The following is a 20458-nucleotide window of genomic DNA, read 5'->3' on the forward strand; positions in this document are numbered from 1 at the left end:
CTTCCAAAACTATGTTGAATAAGAGTGGTGAGAGTGGGCAACCTTGTCTTGTTCCTGATCTTCGTGGAAATGCTTTCAGTTTTTCACCATTGACGATGATGTTGGCTGTGGGCTTGTCATATATGGCCTTTATTATGTTGAGGAAATTTCCCTCTATGCCTACTTTCTACAGGGTTTTTATCATAAATGGGTGTTGAATTTTGTCAAAAGCTTTCACTGCATCTATTGAGATGAGCATATGGTTTTTCTCCTTCAATTTGTTAACATGGTTTATCACATTGATAGATTTGCGTATACTGAAGATTCCTTGCATTCCTGGACTAAACCCCACTTGATCATGTTGTATGATCCTTTTAATGTGCTGTTGGATTCTGTTTGCTAGCATTTTGTCGAGGATTTTTGCATCTATGTTCATCAGTGATATTGGCCTGTAATTTTCTTTCTTTGTGACATGCTTGTCTGGTGTTGGTATCAAGGTGATGGTGGCCTTGTAGAAGAAATTTGGGAGTGTTCCTCCCTCTGCTATATTTTGGAAGACTTTGAGAAGGTAGGTGTTATCTCTTCTCTAAATGTTTGATAGAATTAGCCTGTGAAGCCATCTGGTCCTGGGGTTTTTCTTGTTGGAAGTTTTTAAATCACAGTTTCAATTTCAGTGCTTGTGATTGGGCTGTTCATATTTTCTATTTCTTCCTGATTCAGTCTTGGCAGGTTGTGCATTTCTAAGAATTTGTCCATTGCTTCCAGATTGTCCATTTTATTGACATAGAGTTGCTTGTAGTAATCTCTCATGATCTTTTTTATTTCTGCAGTGTCTGTTGTTACTTCTCCTTTTTCATTTCTAATTCTATTGATTTGAGTCTTCTCCCTTTTTTTCTTGATGAACCTGGCTAATGGTATATCTATTTTTTTATCTTCTCAAAGAAGCAGCTTTTAGTTTTATTGATCTTTGCTATTGTTTCCTTCATTTCTTTTTCATTTATTTCTGATCTGATTTTTATGACTTCTTTCCTTCTTCTAACTTTGGGATTTTTTTGTTCTTCTTTCTCTAACTGCTTGAGGTGCAAGGTTAGGTTGTTTATTTGAGATGTTTCCTGCTTCTCAAGGTGGGCTTGTATTGCTATAAACTTCCCTCTTAGGACTGCTTTTGCTGCATCCCATAGGTTTTGGGTCCTTGTGTCTCCAATGTGATTTGTTTCTAGGTATTTTTTTATTTCCTCTTTGGTTTCTTCAGTGATCACTTCTTTATAAAGTAGTGTATTGTTTAGCCCCCATGTGTTTGTATTTTTTACAGATCTTTTCCTGTAATTGATATCTAGTCTCATGGCATTGTGGTTGGAAAACATACTTGATACAATTTCAGTTTTCTTAGATTTACCAAGGCTTGATTTGTGACCCAAGATATGATCTATGCTGGAGAATGTTCCATGAGCACTTGAGAAAAATGTGTATTCTGTTTTTTCTTTTGTTTTATTTATTTATTTTTTTTGAGGTACTTGAGCCTCTCACCGCTGTGGCCTCTCCTGCTGTGGAGCAAAAGCTCCAGATGTGCAGGCTCAGTGGCCATGGCCCACAGGCCCAGCCACTCTGTGGCACATGGGATCCTACCAGACCCAGGCATGAACCCGTATCCCCTGCATCGGCAGGTGGACTCTCAACCACTGCACCACCAGGGAAGCCCTATTTTGTTGTTTTTGGATGGAGTGTCCTATAAATATCAATTAAGTCCATCTTGTTTTATGTATCATTTAAAACTTGTGTTTCCTTATTTATTTTCATTTTGGATGATCTTTCCATTGGTGAAAGTGGGGTGTTAAAGTCCCGTACTATGAATGTGCTACTGTCGATTTCCCCTTTTATGGCTCTTAGTATTTGCCTTATGTATTGAGGTTCTCCTATGTTGGGTGTATAAATATTTACAATTTTTATATCTTCTTCTTGGATCGATCCCTTGATCATTATGTAGTGTCCTTCTTTGTCTCTTCTAATAGTCTTTATTTTAAAGTTTATTTTGTCTGATATGAGAATTGCTACTCCAGCTTTCTTTTGGTTTCCATTTGCATGGAATATCTTTTTCCATCCCCTTACTTTCAGACTGTATGTGTCTCTAGGTCTGAAGTGGGTCTCTTGTAGACAGCATATATACGGGTGTTGTTTTTGTATCCCTTCAGCCAATCTGTGTCTTTTGGTGAGAGCATTTAATCCATTTACATTTAAGTTAATTATCGATATGTATGTTCCTATTATCATTTTCTAAATTGTTTTGGGTTCATTATTGTAGGTCTTTTCCTTCTTTTGTGTTTCTTGCCTAGAGAAGTTCCTTTAACATTTGTTGTAAAGCTGGTTTGGTGGTGCTGAACTCTCTCAGCTTTTGCTTGTCTGTAAAGGTTTTAATTTATCCATCAAATCTGAATGAGATCCTTGATGGGTAGAGTAATCTTGGTTACAGGTTTTTCTCCTTCATCACTTTCACTATGTCCTGCCACTCCCTTCTGGCTTGCAGAGTTTCTGCTGAGAGATCAGCTGTTAACCTTATGAGGATTCCCTAGTGAGTTATTTGTTGTGTTTCCCTTGCTGCTTTTAATATGCTTTATTTGTATTTAATTTTTGACACTTTGATTAATATGTGTCTTGGCGTATTTCTCCTTGGATTTATCCTGTATGGACTCTCTGTGCTTCCTGGACTTGATTAACTATTTCCTTTCCCATATTAGGGAAGTGTTCAACTATCATCTCTTCAAATATTTTCTCATTCCCTTTCTTTTTCTGCATTCCCTATAATTCGAATGTTGGTGCATTTAATGTTGTCCCAGAGGTCTCTGAGACTGTCCTCAGTTCTTTTCATTCTTTTTTTCTTTATTCTGCTCTGCCAAGTTATTTCCACTATTTTATCTTCCAGGTCAGTTATCCATTCTTCTGCCTCAGTTATTCTGCTATTGATCCCATCTAGAGTCTTTTTCATTGCACTTATTATTTTGTTCATCATTGTTTGTTTCATCTTTAATTCTTCTAGGTCCTTGTTAAATGTTTCTTGCATTTTGTCCATTCTATTTCCAAGATTTTGTATCATCTTTACTATCATTATTCTGAATTCTTTTTCAGGTAGACTGCCTATTTCCTCTTCATTTGTTAGGTCTGGTGCATTTTTATCTTGCTCCTTCAACTGCTGTGTTTTTTTCTGTCTTCTCATTTTGCTTATCTTACTGTGTTTGGGGTCTCCTTTTTGCAGCCTGCAGGTTCATAGTTCCCTTTTTTTTTTGATGTTTGTCCTCAGTGGCTAATGTTGGCTCAGTGGGTTGTGTAGGCTTCCTGGTGGAGGGGACTAGTGGCTGTGTTCTGGTGGATGAGGCTGGATCATGTCTCTGTAGTGGGCAGGTCCACGTCTGGTGGTGTTTTGGGGGTGTCTGTGGACTTATTATGATTTTAGGCCACCTCTCTGCTAATGGGTGGGGTTGTGTTCCTGTTTTGCTAGTTGTTTGGCATAGGTTGTCCAGCACTGTAGCTTGCTGGTCATTGAGTGAAACTGGGTGCTGGTGTTGAGATGGAAATCTCTGGGAGATTTTCACCATATGATATTATGTGGAGCTGGGAGGTCTCTTGTGGACCAGTGTCCTGAAGTTAGCTCTCCCACCTCAGAGGCACAGCACTGACTCCTGGCTGCAGCACCAGGAGCCTTTCATCCACGTGGCTCAGAATAAAAGGGAGAAAATGTAGAAAAAGAATTAGTAGAAGTACGAAGAAAGCAAGAAAGCAAGAAAGGAGGGAAAGAAGGAAGGAAGGAAGAAAGAAAGAAGAAAAGAAGGAAAGAAGGAAAGAAGGGAGGGAGGGAGGGAGGGAGGGAGGAAGGAAGGAAGGAGGGAAGGAAGGAAAAAAGAAAGTAAGAAAGAATATACAGTAAAATAAAATAAAGTATATTAAAGTTATTAAATTAAAAAATAATTATTTCGAAAAAAAAAAAGGGATGGTTAGAACCTTAGGACAAATGGTGGCAGCAAAGCTATACAGACAAATTCTCACACAGAAGCATACACATACACACTCACAAAACGACTAAAAGGGGAGAAAATCATCAATCTTGCTCTTGAAGTCCACCTTCTCAATATGGGATGATTCGTTGTCTATTCATGTATTCCACAGTTGCAGGGTACATCAAGTTGATTGTTGAGCTTTAATCTGCTGCTTCTGAGGCTGTTGGGAGAGATGTCCCTTTCTCTTCTTTGTTCTCACAGCTCTCAGGAGCTCAGCTTTGGATTTGGCCCCGCCTCTGCATATAGGTCACTGGAGGGTTCCTGTTTTTTGCTCATACAGTACGGGGTTAAAGGAGTCACTGTTTCGGGGGCTCTGGCTCACTCAGGACGGGGGGAGGGAGAGGCATGGAGTGCGGGAAGAGCCTGCGGTGGCAGAGGCTGGCTTGACATTGCATCAGCCTGAGGCTTGCCGTGCGTTCTCCTGGGGAAGTTGTCCCTGGATCCCGGGAACCTGGCAGTGGCGGGCTGCACAGGCTCCCCTGAAGAGGGGTGTGGATAGTGATCTGTGCTCACACACAGGCCCCTTGGTGGCGGCAGCAGCAGCCTTAGCATCTCCTGCCTGTCTCTGTGGTCCGCGCTTTTAGCCACGTCTCACGCCCATCTCTGGGGTCCATGTTTTTAGCCATGGCTCGCGCCCGTCTCTGGATTTCCTTTAAGAAGTGCTCTTAAAACCCTCTCCTCGTGCACCAGGCAACAAAGAGGAAAGAAAAAGTCTCTTGCCTCTTTGGCAGCTCCAGACCTTTTCCTGGACTCCCTCCCGGCTAGCCGTGGTGCACTAACCCCTTCAGGCTGTGTTCACACAGCCAACCCCAGTTCTCTCCCTGCACTCCGACCAAAGCCCGAGCCTCAGCTCACAGCCCCGCCTACCCCGGTGGGTGAGCAGACAAGCCTCTTGGGCTGTTGAGTGCCGGTTGGCACCAATCCTCTGTGCAGGAATCTCCCCACTTTGCCCTCCGCACCCCTGTTGCTGTGCTCTCCTCCATGGCTCCGAAGCTCCCCCCTGTGCCCGTGAAGGGGCTTCCTAGTGTGTGGAAACCTTTCCTGCTTTACAGCTCCCTCCCACTTGTGCAGGTCCCATCCCTATTCTTTTGTCTCTGTTTTTTCTTTTTTTCTTTTGCCCTATCCAGGTACGTGGGGAGTTTCTTGCCTTTTGGGAGGTCTGAGGTCTTCTGCCAACATTCAATAGGTGTTCTGTAGGAGTTGCTCCACGTGTAGATGTATTTCTGGCATATCTGTGGGGAGGATCCAGGTCTTACTCTTCCACCATCTTCCCCTCCACCCTCCTCATAGAGCCCCTTGATATTTCTTAATATTTGGTTTATGTATTTAGGTGCTCCTGTGTTGGGTGCATATATACTTACAATTTGTATCTCTTGGGTGTTGAATTCTTTATCATTATATAATGTCCTTCTTTTCTCTTGTTACATTCTTTGTTTTATAGTCTACTTTGTATAAGTATGGGTACCTCAGCTTTCATTTTGTTTCCATTTGCATAGAATACCTTTTTCTATTTCCTCACTTTCAGTCTGAGTGTGTCTTCTTTAGATCTCAAGTGAGTCTCCTATAAACAGCATATATATGTGTAATTTATTTTGAATTCCTTCAGCCCCTCTATTATTTTGATTGGAGTATTTATTCCATTTACCTTTAAAGTAATTATTGATAAGTATGTATTTATTGCCATTTTATTTATTGTTTTCTGGTTGTTTTTGTAGTTCTTTTTAGTTCCTTTCTTCTTCTTTTGTTATCTTCACTTGTAATATGGTCACTATATTCAGTGTTATGTTTTGATTCCTTTCTATTTGTGTGTGTGTGTATATCTGTTATAAGTTTTTAGTTTGTTTATTTTTTTACCATGAGCTTCATCTATCACAAGCTATATATATTTATATTCATGGTTATTTTAAGTTGTTGATCTCTTAAGATCAAATATATTCTAATGATCCTGCCTTTTTAATTTCCTTCACCACCTTTAAGGTTTTAACATTATATTTTACATATTTTTGTATTGTATAACCCTTAACTACTTATTTTTGATATAGATGATTTTATTACTTTTGTTTTTCAAAGTTTCTACTAGTTTTTTAAATGGTTGATCTATATATCTTTACTATATGATTTCATTTACCAATGAGGCTTACCTTTCTAATTTTCATATTTCTAATTGTGCCCTTTTCTTTTCTGCTTTGAGAAGCCCTTTTAATATTTCTTATAAAGCTGGTTTAGTGGTGCTGAAATCTTTTAACTTTTATTTGTTTGTAAAACACTTTATGTCTCCTTCAATCTCAATGATAGGTAGAGTCAGGTAGAGTATTTGTTGTTGGATTTTCATTTCATTCCTTCGAAATATGTCTTGAATATACAGTCTTCTGGCCTGCAAAAGTACTACCCAAAAGTCAGGTGATGACCATGTGGGAGTTCCCTTGTCTGTAACTAGTTGCTTTTCTATTGTCACTTTTAAGATTCTTTCTATATCTTTAATTTTTCTCATTTTAATTATAGTGTGCCTTGGTGTGAGACTCTTTGGATTTATTTTTTTGGAACTTGTACTTTCTGGACTTGTATGTCTATTTTCTTCCCTAAATTAGGAAATTTTCAGCTATAATTCTTCAAATAAGTTATCTGCCTTTTTCTCTCTCTCTTCCCCTTTTGGAATGTCTAGACTGTTAATGTTAGTATGCTTGATATTGTCCTGGAGGTGTCTTACACTACCCTCATTTTTGAAATTCTTTTTCCTGTTCAGCTTGGGTGATTTCCACTATTCTGTCCTCCAGTTTATTGATCCATTCCTCCATATCATTTAATCTACTGTTTATTCCCTCTAGTATATTTTTTACTTCAGTTACAGTATTCTTAATCTCTGTTTGATTCTTCTATATATCTTCTAACTCTAGTTAAAATTCTCACTCTGTTCACTCATTCTTCTCCCACATTCGTTGAATCACTTAATCATTACTTTGAACTCTTTATCAAGTAGAATGCTTATCTTCATTTCATTTAGTTCTTTTTCTGAGGTTTGTCTTCTTTTTATTTATTTGTTTGTTTGGAACATATTCCTCAGTCTCCTCATTTTATCTAATTCTGTATGTTTATTTCTATGCCTTAGGTATGTTGGGTACATTTCTTGACCTGGGAGAAATAGCTTTATTTAGATGTCCTATAAGGCTCAGTGGCACACTACTTTATGGTGAGTAGAGCTAATATGCTCTCAGGATGCACCCTATATGTGTTGTTTGTGTCATTATGTTGTGGTGTGGACAAATATTGTGGGTTTACTGGTAGGTGGGGCTTGGCCAAGCCCAGCTGGCTGCTAAGCCCTGTCTTTTGTGATTGCTGCCAGCCCTCTGGTGGGTGTGGCCAGAGCTATTCACAGTTGGCTACATGGCCCACAGGATGTGGGACTGTTACAAGCTGCTAGTACGAGGTCCCAGGGCAGCTTCTGAGGGGCTTGTGGGAACATGGTGCTGGCCTTTGGGGTGTGGGCTTGGCTCCCTATGTGGCTTGATGTTCAGCCTGGGGTGTCCAAGTAATGATGCCAACTGGCTTGTGGGTGGGTAAGCCCTCCAGCACTAACAGGTCAGGGAAAGACTCCAAAATATTTCTAGTCAGCACCAGTGTCCTCATGGTAGAGAAAGCTCCCCAAAATTGTGGCTACCAGCATCTCCACTATCAAAGGGAGTCTTAGTTGCCTTCTGCCTCTCTGGGAGGCTCTCCAAAATCAGCAAGTGTATCTAATCCAGAATCTTTTCAAATCATTGCCTCTGTGCTTGGTCTCAGATCATGTGAGATTTTGCATGCAACCTTTAAGAGCAATGTCTCTGTTTCCTACAGGTCTCCAGCTCTCCCATGTGCAAGTCCCAATGCCAGACATTCTTGGGGCAAAACCTTTTTATGCAGATTTCCTGGGCTGAGGAGTTTGATGTGTGGCTTGGACCCTTCACTCTTTGGGAAGAACATCTGCAATTATTATGGCATCATTTGTGGGTTGCTTACTCAGGGCTATGTGTCTTGATTATACTATATCTCCTCCCCTCCCTCCCATCTTACTGTGATTTCTTCTTTATATCTTTAGTTGTGGAAAATATTTTCTTCTAGGCTCCAAGTCATTCTCATTGATAGTTGTAAATAGCTGTAATTTGGGAATACCTGTGGGAGGAGGTGAGATCAGGGTCTTCCTACTTTTCTATCTTAGATACTCCCTCTCATGCCTCTGATTTTTTTTTCTTTTTCTTTAGCAATATCACTTTTCTTCCTTTTTACATCTGGGAAACTATGCATTTTTGTGAAAAACTATGTAACTTGGAAATGTTTTTTTTTCATGAATGTTATCCTTTTCCATCTGAACTTTTTTTTTTGAAATTCTTTCTTTTTTTGTTTTGGTACTTTGCAAATAATTATGTGGGTTATTTTTTTCTCATATATATTTAGCCAACTCATTCTATTTGCCCAAGTATAAAGTGGATATGTTTTACTTTTTCCATGTCTACTTAACTGAGATTCTCCATTAGTCTTCAATCAGTATTTTGAGGGTGTGCAATATTGCCTTGACTTCTGTCTTTTTCATCTCCTGAAACAAGTAGAGTGCTCAGCTAGGGCCATGATTCATAGGATTAGTCTCAGCTGGTTTCCTTTGTGTGTAATTTGATTAAAATCTCTCTATCATTCCTGATATAAGGTTTGTTTTACATAGCCATTTCTTACTTATACATGTTGAGACACTTGAACTATTTTTCCAACACAAGGTCAGTCATGAACCATTTACTCAAAATGACAAATACCTCTTAAGGCACTTATTTCTGCAGGTTAACTCATTGCTACCCAAAAGTTATTTTTGTTTTCCCCCTTGCTATGGGAAGACAAGCTTATGAATTTTGGCCATAATATTAATGTAAATGCTTAGAAAGAGATAACTGTGTGCCTTAGCTTCTTCCCCCACTTCTTTTCTTACTATCTTTTAAATCTCATTTATTTTCTTTTATGCCCTTTACTTATTTTAAATCTCACATCCCAGTAGATCCTAACTGCAATCATCTTTTTACAGGTAAAGTTATCTTTTGTGTTCGTGAATCACATCATATGCTGCACAAGCTTTACCCCTTCAATGGCTTCTCATTACTCTTACAATAAAAGCTAGACTTATCATTGTGTACAAGACCACAGATTACCTTGCCCCGGATATAGTTAACCTCACTTTATTTTACTCTCATGTCCACAGACACATCAGTTACACTAGGCTTTCTTATCTTAAATATATATAGAGATTGAAGCAGTTTTTTGAGTGTTTATATGTATATTTTTGACCACTGTTCATTAAAGAGACTTACAAAAAATGGCATCTGGCATTAATAGGAACACTCAGCACCTAGATGTTGGTTTTTAAATACAATGCAACAAAGAAGTTTTTTGGATAAATTGTTGATTCTAGGGCTGTGACTGAAAAGTAGAAAATGAGACTGTAATATCTTGTGGTGACAGAAAGTAAGAAATTGTTTTAACAAAATGATGAGGGCATATCAAGAGATTATAGGACTTACTAGGAAGAATTTCTCAATGGCCAAATAATATTTTTAACAAATGAAATAAGCAATGTTGCTACTTAATTATAATGCTAGAAGAAAATAAATATTCATGATTACATACTGATATAAAGAACCAAGTGAATTAATGAAGAGTAAAGAAGAATTTTTCCTTATATTAGAATTCATACTAATCAATGTAGAAAGAAGGATGGACATAGAAAACCACCGTTTGACAAATACCAAAATAATCATTGTTGTAGGCAATAACTGAGGGATATTATGTTAATTGGGCAAAAGTTTAATGATAAACAGGATATTTTCATAGTATCAAAATATCTCCCAACAGATAGTGATTAATTACAAATAGAAAAATAGAAATTTATAGTGGAGAAACCTGGCAGGTACTACTCCCCCAAAATGCTCTAATTTTACTGGTAAGAAGACATGTCAATATTATTTGCTGGTATATTACCCTGAAAAGAACAAAGCAACACTTCTTTTATATTCCTGCCAAAATTGCACAAACTCAGTCTAATCTGAGGAAACATCACATAGATCCATTTCCAAGGACATTCTATCAGTCAGTGTTTTTCCAAATGGTCAAGACTGTGAAAGACAAGTAAAAATTGAAGGGCTGCTCTAGATTGAAGGGGACTAAGGAGATGTGACAACTAAGAGAAATGTACAATTCTGGATTAGATCTTCAACCAGAAAAAGAACTGTATTGAGTTAACTAGTAAAATTCAAATAAAATCTGTGAATTAGTAATATTGTATCAATATTAATTTCCTGGATTGACATCTTCACTATAAGTTTTTTAATGTAAACATCAGGGGAAACAGTGAAGATATACGTGGGTTCTTGGAATATCATTTTTGCCACTTTTTTGTAAGATCATATTGCCTTTCTGCTTAAAATCATCTAATAACTTCCCATTTCACTCAGAGCAAATTCCAAAATTAGTAACATCTTGTAAGATGCTATGTGATTCAGATCCAGATACATCTCTGATCATTCTTTTTCCATACTCACCTCACTGACTGTTTCATGTATAATATCCTTCCACTTTCTCCTTCAAAATTCTAAGCACATTTTGCCTAAAATATTTTCATTTGCTGCTTTTTCATTTGCTGGAAGTCAATACCCACATGGATCACCCCCTTCCTCTTCAGGTTTTTATACCCTATAAGATGAAATAAGCCCCTCTCCAATTATCACTTATTATCCATTTAACCAATTTTGTTTTACTTCATAATATATAACATAATTTGACATTTTATGTCATCCTTTTTTTCCTTTAATTTTAGTGTCTTTAATCATGTGTTAAAAGCAACTAGTTGATCAAAGACACAGACTCCATTCATTACATAAAATCATTGCCTAAAAGAGAATGCCTGCCTATGATTACATTCCTAAACCACTGTTTTATCTAGTGGAGCCACATGATTATTTGCAGTAAATAAAATGTAAGCATAAAACTTGTGTGTCCCTTCTGAGTTAACAAACAAGTGTGCTCTCTAAGAAGCTTTTCCCCTACCTATCTTTAATAGAGAGGAAACTGAAGGCAAAGAAGGGTACTGAGTCACAATATGGAAGTGTCTGTCATTTTTCAAAAATAACCAGAAGGAAGGCTGCTTGATCAGGAGCATTCTTAGTAGAGTGTGACCCAGAAATAAAATCAAGATTGATTATGTCAGGTTGTCAAGAATTCAGAACTGATCTTTACTACATCTAGAATGACCTTAAATTCTAACGAATAATAATAAAATGTGTTTCTTAAAGTAAAGATTAGCTATATCATTGGCTTAGTAGGTGGCATGGAAAACAAAGCAAAATTTCTGACATAACATTCAAGGTTGAACATTTACTCATTGAAACTATGGATCTAAGCAAAAAAGTTCAAAACTGGAATTCTAATTATGTATCTTGTTTGTCCAGGTCAAAAAAAACCCTGCTTTTATTTTGAGAATTAAAATAATTCTCAGGCATTAAGCTTGCTAAGTCTTAAAGCTGACTAAAGAAATTTACAGCATCTCATGAAGGCACAGTTTCCATCTCAGCTTCAGATGTTGCCAAAGAGAATAATGCACAAGGGATAACTTCTCCCATTGCCATACAGAGAAAGAACTCATGAAGAACAATGGATAAAAGAATTTCTACCAAAAATAAGAAATTGTACCTAACTTAAAAAGGAGAACAGTCATCCTCACAATGTCATTCAACTCAGATTTCATTATACCTATGATGATAAGTGTTGTGTGGCCCTAATTCTTTCCTTTCTCAAGTTTGTTGTTACTGTTTGTTTTTGTTTTAATTGTAATTTTACTTTGTCCCAGCTCTACTCCTATACATTCTGAGATTTGGAGTGGCAGACACTAATCAATTTTATCTCAGTTTGCTGCCCTGAGAAGAACCATATCTAGAACTTATGGAGGAAACTTTTCATAAACTGGACTTTAAATTGGTTGCTGTTTTAAAGGTAACTTGGTTTGCCTTCTTTGGGGAAAGGAAAATGTGTTCTGTGTTGGAAAAGAAAAGCAGAAGCAAGGTTTGTATATCATCATGGTGGACAGTTGCAATGACAGTTAGCTGACCGTTAACATCTTGCTCTATCCACAGGGTCTAATTTTGTTTGGAATCAGTTGTGAAGTCAGAATTACATTTCCCTTGTGTTGCTCCCTATTCCCTAGGGCCTAAACCTGGTTCTCACTCATGAAATGTGAACAAAAGTAATTTGTCCCTTTTTAGATGAAATAGTTAAAAGACTGCTGTGCTTTCCTCCCTTGTTCACTTTCCCCATCAGCCATCTGAATGGAATGTAATCCAAGGCCCTGAGGGAAATGATGCTTCAAGATGGAAAGAAAAAAAAAAAAAAAAGCTGTTTGCTTAATTTAATCACATGGAAGGCCCCAACTAGGAATATTCTTACTGTAGGGTGACATAAAAATATATTAAACCTTTGTTTGTTTCATCTATTGGGTATTTTAGAATTATCTGTTACAGCAGCCAGCATTACTTGAACTATACGTCTCGTAGAAAGTTAGCTTCATGAAAACTGTTTTGTTGTTGTTTATTGCTTTATCCACAGCATGTAGAACAGTGATTGGTTCTAAATGAATAAATGTAATCATGAAATAATAAATGAATAAAGAAAGGAATAAAGTAAGAAGGTGAATAAATATGTTTATTATCAATTTTTATTGTATTATATAAGAATATTAAAAATAACAAGATACCACCCAATATCACTATTACTTTGAAAAGTTTGTTATTATACCCATATATGTTATAGTATTTTAGGAAGAACAATTAACCCTAGAGTAGATCACATTCTTCAATTGTACACATTCTATATGTAATATATAGAATATACATTATATATATATATATATATATATATATATATAATTTTTCTTTGGTTTTGCTTTTGTTTGCCAATGGCATATTAAAAAAAACTTTATTGAGAACACCATGAGTATGTAAAATATTATTTGGAAACAGAGCTCTCTCAAAGACATTGCACTCAGGCTTTTTAGTGACTTTATGATGGACTGGTAGTTTTTTAATTTTTAACAAATGTAAAACTCTCAGCACATTTCCTGGTATATTGTAGGTCTTACATAAAATTTGTAGAATTTTATCCTCATCCTATAAATTAACTAGTAAGAAAATAGGCACTCGTTTATATTTTTATGAGATGAAAATATTCATGTATGACTTATTAAGTTTCATGTACATCTCATTTATCATTTTATTTATGTAACATGACACACAAATTCATATAGATAGTCTGTTGCATGGCGATATTGAAACCTAAGTGTAATATTTCCTATTATGTTATTTAGCCTGAGGGCTCATTATGCTTCCATAAGAGAATATATAATAATGTAGTCTCTCTCCTAATTGTAACACAGAGGACTGTGAACAGTGATTTTCAAGTTTCCTTAACTAAGTTGAGAGAATCAGTTAAAGCTCCGGAACTCTCTATGGTATAGGCTTGGTGCATGGTTATTCATTCAACAAAAGAATTGAGGTGAATAAAAAAAAAAATAGAGAAATCTTTCAAAGTTCTTATGGTATAGGGCTTCCCTGTTGGCGCAGTGGTTGCGAGTCCACCTGCCGATGCAGGGGACATGGGTTCATGTCCCGGTCCGGGAAGATCCCACATGCTGCAGAGCAGCTAGGCTTATGAGCCATGGCTGCTGAGCCTGCGCATCCGGAGCCTGTACTCCACAACGGGAGAGGCCACAACAGTGAGACGTCTATGTACTGCAAAAAAAAAAAAAAAAAAAAGTTCTTATGGTATAAATTCTGTTTTCCACCAAGAATTAAAAATAATAACACATTCAATCAGAACCCTGAAAGAGAATATGTACACTTTTTACTACAGAACTTACTCAATGTTAGCATCACTGAAGAATAACATTTAAGCTTATTAAGTAAAACTGGAAATAATTTTAACAGCAAAAACAAAGACTTCATTCTACCCTTTAACACAGAAATGCACTGAACATTATTTTCCTTAAAAATTAAAAATATACTTTTGATTTTGGAAATAATTTAGAAGTTAAAAGTCATTTTTTAAAATTGCATAAGCCCAGAGTTATTATAATGCAGCTGGATAATACATAACCTGTTAAAGTAAAATTTTGTATAGAAATCAGTTATTTTCCTTCAAAGAAAAGTATTAATCATAAAACTGTAGAAAGTTAGATTATGAATTTATATAACAAAAATAATAATTCTGAATCACAGAAAAACAGAAATTACATCAAAAAATGCTTTCATATGGTAACTCTATTTTTAGTTTTTTAAGGGACTTTTTTTTTTTAACATCTTTATTGGAGTATAATTGCTTTACAATGGTGTGTTAGTTTCTGGTATATAACAAAGTGAATCAGCTATATATATACATATATCCCTATATCTCCTCCCTCTTGCGTCTCCCTCCCACCCTCCTTATCCCACCCCTCTAGGTGGTCACAAAGCACTGAGTCGATCTCCCTGTGCTATGTGGCTGCTTCCCACTAGCTATCTATTTACATTTGGTAGTATTTAAATCCATTCCACAGTGTTTTCAATAGTGGCTGCACCAATTTACATTCCCACCAACAGTGCAGGAGAGTTTGTTCTTCTCCACATGCTCTCCAGCATTTATTATTTGTAGACATTTTACTAATGGCCATTCTGACCTGTGTGAGGTGATACTTCATTGTAGTTTGATTTTCATTTCTCTAATAATTGGTGATGTTGATCATCTTTTCATGTGCCTATTGGCCATCTATATGTCTTCTTTGGAGAAATGTCTATTTAGATCTTCTGCACATTTTTTGATTAGGTTGTTTTGTTTTGTTTTTGCTATTGAGTTGTATTTCCTCTTTGTATATATTGGAAATTAAACCCTTGTTGGTCACATCACTTGCAAATATTTTCTCCCAGTCCATAGGTTGTCTTTTCATTTTGTTTATAGTTTCTCTTGTGCAAAAGCTTATGTTTGATTAGGTCCCAATTGGTTTATTTTTGCTTTTATTTCTATCTCCTTGGAAGACTGACCTAAGGAAATATTGCTAAAACTATGTCAGAGAATGTTTTGCCTATGTTCTCTTCTAGGAGCTTTATGGTTTCCTGTCTTAAAATTAAGTCTTTAAGCCATTTTGAGTTTATTTTTGTGTATGCTGTGAGGGACTGTTCTAACTTCATATGATCAAGTAATCCCACTCCTGAGCATATATCTAGAGAAAACTCTAATTCAAAAAGATACATGCAGCCCAGTATTCACTGCAGCTCTATTTACAATAGCCAAGACATGTAAACAATGTAAGTGTCCATCAACAGATGAATGGATAAAGAAGATATACCTATCTGTCTATACACACATACATACATACATACATAAGATATATATATATATATATATATATATATATTTGCATACATAAAATTGAATACTACTCAGCCATAACAAAGAATGAAATAATGCCATTTGCAACAACATGGATGGATCAAGAGATTATTGTACTAAGTGAAATAAGTCAGAGAAAAACAGATATATGATATCACTTATATGTGGAATCTAAAATATGATACAAAACAGAAACAATTCAAATATGGTTACCAAAGCAGCAAAGGGCTGGGGGAGGGATAAATTAGGAGTATGGGATGAGTATATACAAACTACTATATATAAAATACATAAACAATGAGGTCCTATTATATAGCACAGGGAACTATATTCAATATCTTATAATAAACTATAATGGAAAAATATGAAAAAGAATAAGGTGTATATATGACTGAATCACTTTGTTGTATACCAGAAACTAACATAACATTTTAAATCAACTATACTTCAACTAAAAAAAAAAAAAGAATGCTTTCAGAAAACTAAGAATTTCTGAATGTTAATTTTGGTAATATCAAATTGAGGCATGAGTAAAGTAATAAGACCTAAAGTAGAAAGTGCCTAAGTTGTTACCTTATCCATTAAAATCAGAATGATAGTTGAAATAGAGAAGCACATATAAAGAAAATTATAAAAGAAAGTACAATGTTCTTATTTATGATATTGCATATTTATTTTTGGTCTTTTTAGTATAATAATATTCTATCCTTACAACATCTATGTTGAAATACATTACACTTGCAAGTATGTATGTTTGGATAGTGTAATCTGTGAATTTATATTTTCAAAAATTTATTTCACCAAGTTGTTACTCTGGCTTTATAGACCCTGCTTTTCAAGTTAATGTTATGTAACATGAAGGTTTTTGTGAAGAGATAAAAACATAATTACTGGATATTGTCTCATATTTACCATGGCATAGCTTCATTACTAGAATTATTTAGTTTTTTTTTAACTAAAAATACTATTTTTTAATTACATAGAAAATTAGTGAATAGAAAGGAATGCTTTTTTTCCACACATATACATTTTCAAATTCATGTCATACCTTATAAGATGACTAAAAAGGCCAGTTGTCTCATTGCCCCCATTATATAAACTTTACCTTACTTTTACAACTTATGTAACACCACTAGTCTTAATTATAACACTCTTCTGGTTCCTTGTCCAGTTTATCATCATGAAATCAGACAAGCCAAGTTCTAAACTCATAGGTCCTATGGTGACTTCTCTGAATCACTTCATTTATTTTGCCAAACTACTATTTTGTTTCAAGAGCATTATGTCAAAATACATTTCTAAGTTATTCCAAAATGGATTTCAATTTACTAGAATGCCAATTGACATTTTTAAATACACTTATATATTTATAAATTTCCATATGTGTACGTGTTATGTATAGTCTCTCCATTATCTGATCATATTTCCAGTAGTCAGATAATTGCCTGGCATTTGGTTGGAGCCAATAAATAGTTATCAATTGCCATCATTCCCTAATCTCTTTTGTTCACCTTGAAGTTTATTAATAAGCAGTTCTCAAAATGTGCTATTTCTCATACTCCTAGAATTTTTTACTTTTTTCTTATTATTAGTCTTCATTCTAGATAAGTCTTCATATTTTATTTCATGCTAAATGCTACAAAAATTAATTTCAGAGATGAATTAGGGTAAGTATATAGGTATTCTTTAATATTTATTAATTAATTGTAAGAAAGTTTACTCCTAGAAAATGCAAATCAAAATCTTCATGGATTCTGTACCCTGGGATAGATATTTAATTTCATGTTTTTAAATGAAAATATTTGATTCCTACAAGCTGAATGAAATAATGTTTGACAAAATATTCTTAGTTAATAATATGCTGAATATGAAGTACCAATTTTAACATTTGGAATTGATTTTTAAATTGAGGGATATGTTCCCCCAATAAAGAGGAGAAGAAATATATGAGATTCTTCTGAGGAAGTTAAACATTTTAAGTTACCATAAAGAAATATGAGATTTTAAAATTATTACATTACAATCCAATACAGCAGAAATAACCTAATTTTTTGAATGATATGTATGTTGATTTGCCACAAAATCACTAAAATCCTGAATCTATACTTTAATTGTTAAGGTTTCTTTTGAGTAGCAAGTCATTTAACTTTTGAACTTCCAAATCTTCATCAAAATAATGGGTGTGCTTTTCAATATATGGTCATTGGGTTTAGCAATGTGTATTTAGTGTCAGCACTTGGAAAATAATTAATGTTTGTTTCTTCTCTACAGTCTGAAACATGATCTTTATTAACAACAAACTTATGTTGAACACTCAGCACCATAATAGAACATAAGGACACAAATCTTAACAAGAAACATTCCTTTACAGTAAGAAGCTCACAACCATGTAACAAGAGCACATATCTTTGAAAAATATTTCTAATTCCTTCCTCTCTGTCATCCAAGAATAATAACTACCTGTGCTCATTTTTCCAATAACTAACTATATATATTTAGGTTTATAATAATTACTATATTATTTGTTAAACTTGTAGTAACTTTTCTGTGTATTCCATTATTAAGGGTATTCTCAAGGTAAAATTTTGTCTTCTTATATGTGCAGTTCTGGAGACTTGTAATGATGGACACATGGCATCATCATCAAATAATCAAAGAAAAAATGTTCCTTTTATGAAGAAATAAATAAATACTTATGTCCTCTGAATACATAATTTCTAATGCAATGTTTATGTTTAGCACATTCTCAAAAATGTTAATTTTTATCTCTTTTGTTACTTTCTCTTTTCCAGTTATTGCTCCTTCCTTATAGTCTGAAGTGATTTAGCCTGAAGTCATTGAAAATCCCCAAATATGGAAAATTGTCTCTCTTGAAATAAAAACTATTTTTCTATACTATTTCCTGGGCCTCTACTCATATACCATCTGCTAAACTTTAAAGATGTGTTATATACTTAATAGCAATTTTAAGAAAATATGCAATTTTTTGCCATGGGTATTGTTCTCTAAAGAATGGAAAAATAGAGGCAGAAGACAAGAGTAGAAGGACTTGAACTCACGCTCCTTTCATGAAAACAACAAAATCACAACTAACTGTTGAACAATCACCCCCCAAAAAAAAGCAGGAACTTAAAAGATATTCTTCACACAAAGACAAAAAATAAGTCATATTTGAGATATAATTAATTCCCATACCACCAGGTGAGTGACTCACAAACTGGAAAATAATTATATCACAGAGGTTCTCCCATAGGAATGACAGTTCTGAGCCCCACATCAGGCTCCTCAGTCTGGGGATCTGACATCAGAAAGAGGATCTCCCAAAGCATTTCACTTTGAAGGCAAGTGGGGCTTGCTTGCAGAAATTCTACAACACTGACAAAACCAGAAACTCCCCTCTTGAAGGGTGCACACAAGGTCTCATGCACACTGGGACCCAGGGAAAAAACACTGACTTCATAGGAACTTGAGCCAGACTTACCTGTTGGTCTTGGAGTGTCTCCTAGGAAGGTGGAGCAGGGGAACCATGGCTCACTGTGGGAACAAGGACACTGGTGGCAAAGCACTGGGGAGTACTCATTGGTGTGAGCTATCTTGGAAGAAGCAATTTTGACACCAAGACCTGACTCCACCCAACAGTCTGTAAACTGGCATCCTTCAGGCCAAACAATCAACAGGGCAGGAACACAGACATACCCATCAGCAGACAGACTGCCTAAAGTTTTCCTGAAGCCACATCTGTCTCTAAACACAACTTTTGACATGGTCATGTCCACCAGGGATATAGACCTAGCTTCACCCACCAGTGGGTAGACGCAAGTCCCTCCCATGAGGGAGCCTGCACAAGCCTCTAGACCAGCCTCACTCACTGGGGAGAGACACCAGAAACAAGAACAACTACAATCCTGCAGCCAGCAGAACAGAGACAAGAAACACAGAAAGTTAGGAAAAATGAGATGGCAGAGAAATATGTTCTAGAAAAAGGAACAAGATAAAACCCCAGAAGAACAACTAAGTTCAGTGGAGATAAGCAATTTACCTGAAAAAGAATTCAAAGTAATGATAGTAAAGATGATCCAAGATCTCAGAAAAGGAATGGAGGCACAGACCAAGAAGATACAAGAAATGTTTAACAAAGAGTTAGAAGATATAAAGAAGAGATGAACAATACAATAACTGAAATGAAAAATACACTACAAGGAATCAATAGCAGAATAAATGAGGCAGAAGAACAGAGAAGTGAGCTGGAAGACAGAATGATGGAAATCACTTCCACAGAACAGAATAAAGAAAAAAGAATGAAAAGAAATGAGAACAGTTTAAGACACCTCTGGGACAACGTCAAATGCACCAACATTCACATTATAGTGGTCTCAGAAGGAGGAGAGAGAGAGAAAGGGCCTGAGAAAATATTTGAAGAGATAATAACTGAAAACTTCCCTAACATGGGAAAGGAAACAGTCAACCAAGACCAGGAAGCAAAGAGAGTACCATACAGGACGAACCTAAGGAGGAACACATCAATACACATATTAATCAAATTAACAAAAATAAAAGGCAAAGAGAAAATATTAAAATCAACAGGGCAGAAGCAGCAAATAACATTTTCAGCAGAAACTCTGCATGCCAAAATGGAGTGACATGATATATTTCAAGTGATGCAAGGGAAAAACCTACAACCAAAAATATTCTATGCAGCAAGGCTGTCATTCAGATTCAACAGGGAAATCAAAGGTTTTACAGGCAAGAAACAGCTGAAAGAATTCAGCACAATCAAACCTGCTTTACAGCAAATGCTAAAGACACTTGTCTAGGCAGAAAAGAAAAGGCCACAACTAGAAAGAAGAAAATTAATGGGAAAACTCTCTGGTATAGACAAGCATACAGTAAAGTTAGGAAATCATCCACACAAAAATATAATATCAAAACAAGCAACTGTGAGAAGAGGAGAGCACATATGCAGAATATTTGAAATGCACTTGAAATTGAGAGACCAGAAACTTGAAACAATC

This window comes from Tursiops truncatus, chromosome 18, assembly GCF_011762595.2.
Source record: "Tursiops truncatus isolate mTurTru1 chromosome 18, mTurTru1.mat.Y, whole genome shotgun sequence".
NCBI lineage: Eukaryota > Metazoa > Chordata > Mammalia > Artiodactyla > Delphinidae > Tursiops > Tursiops truncatus.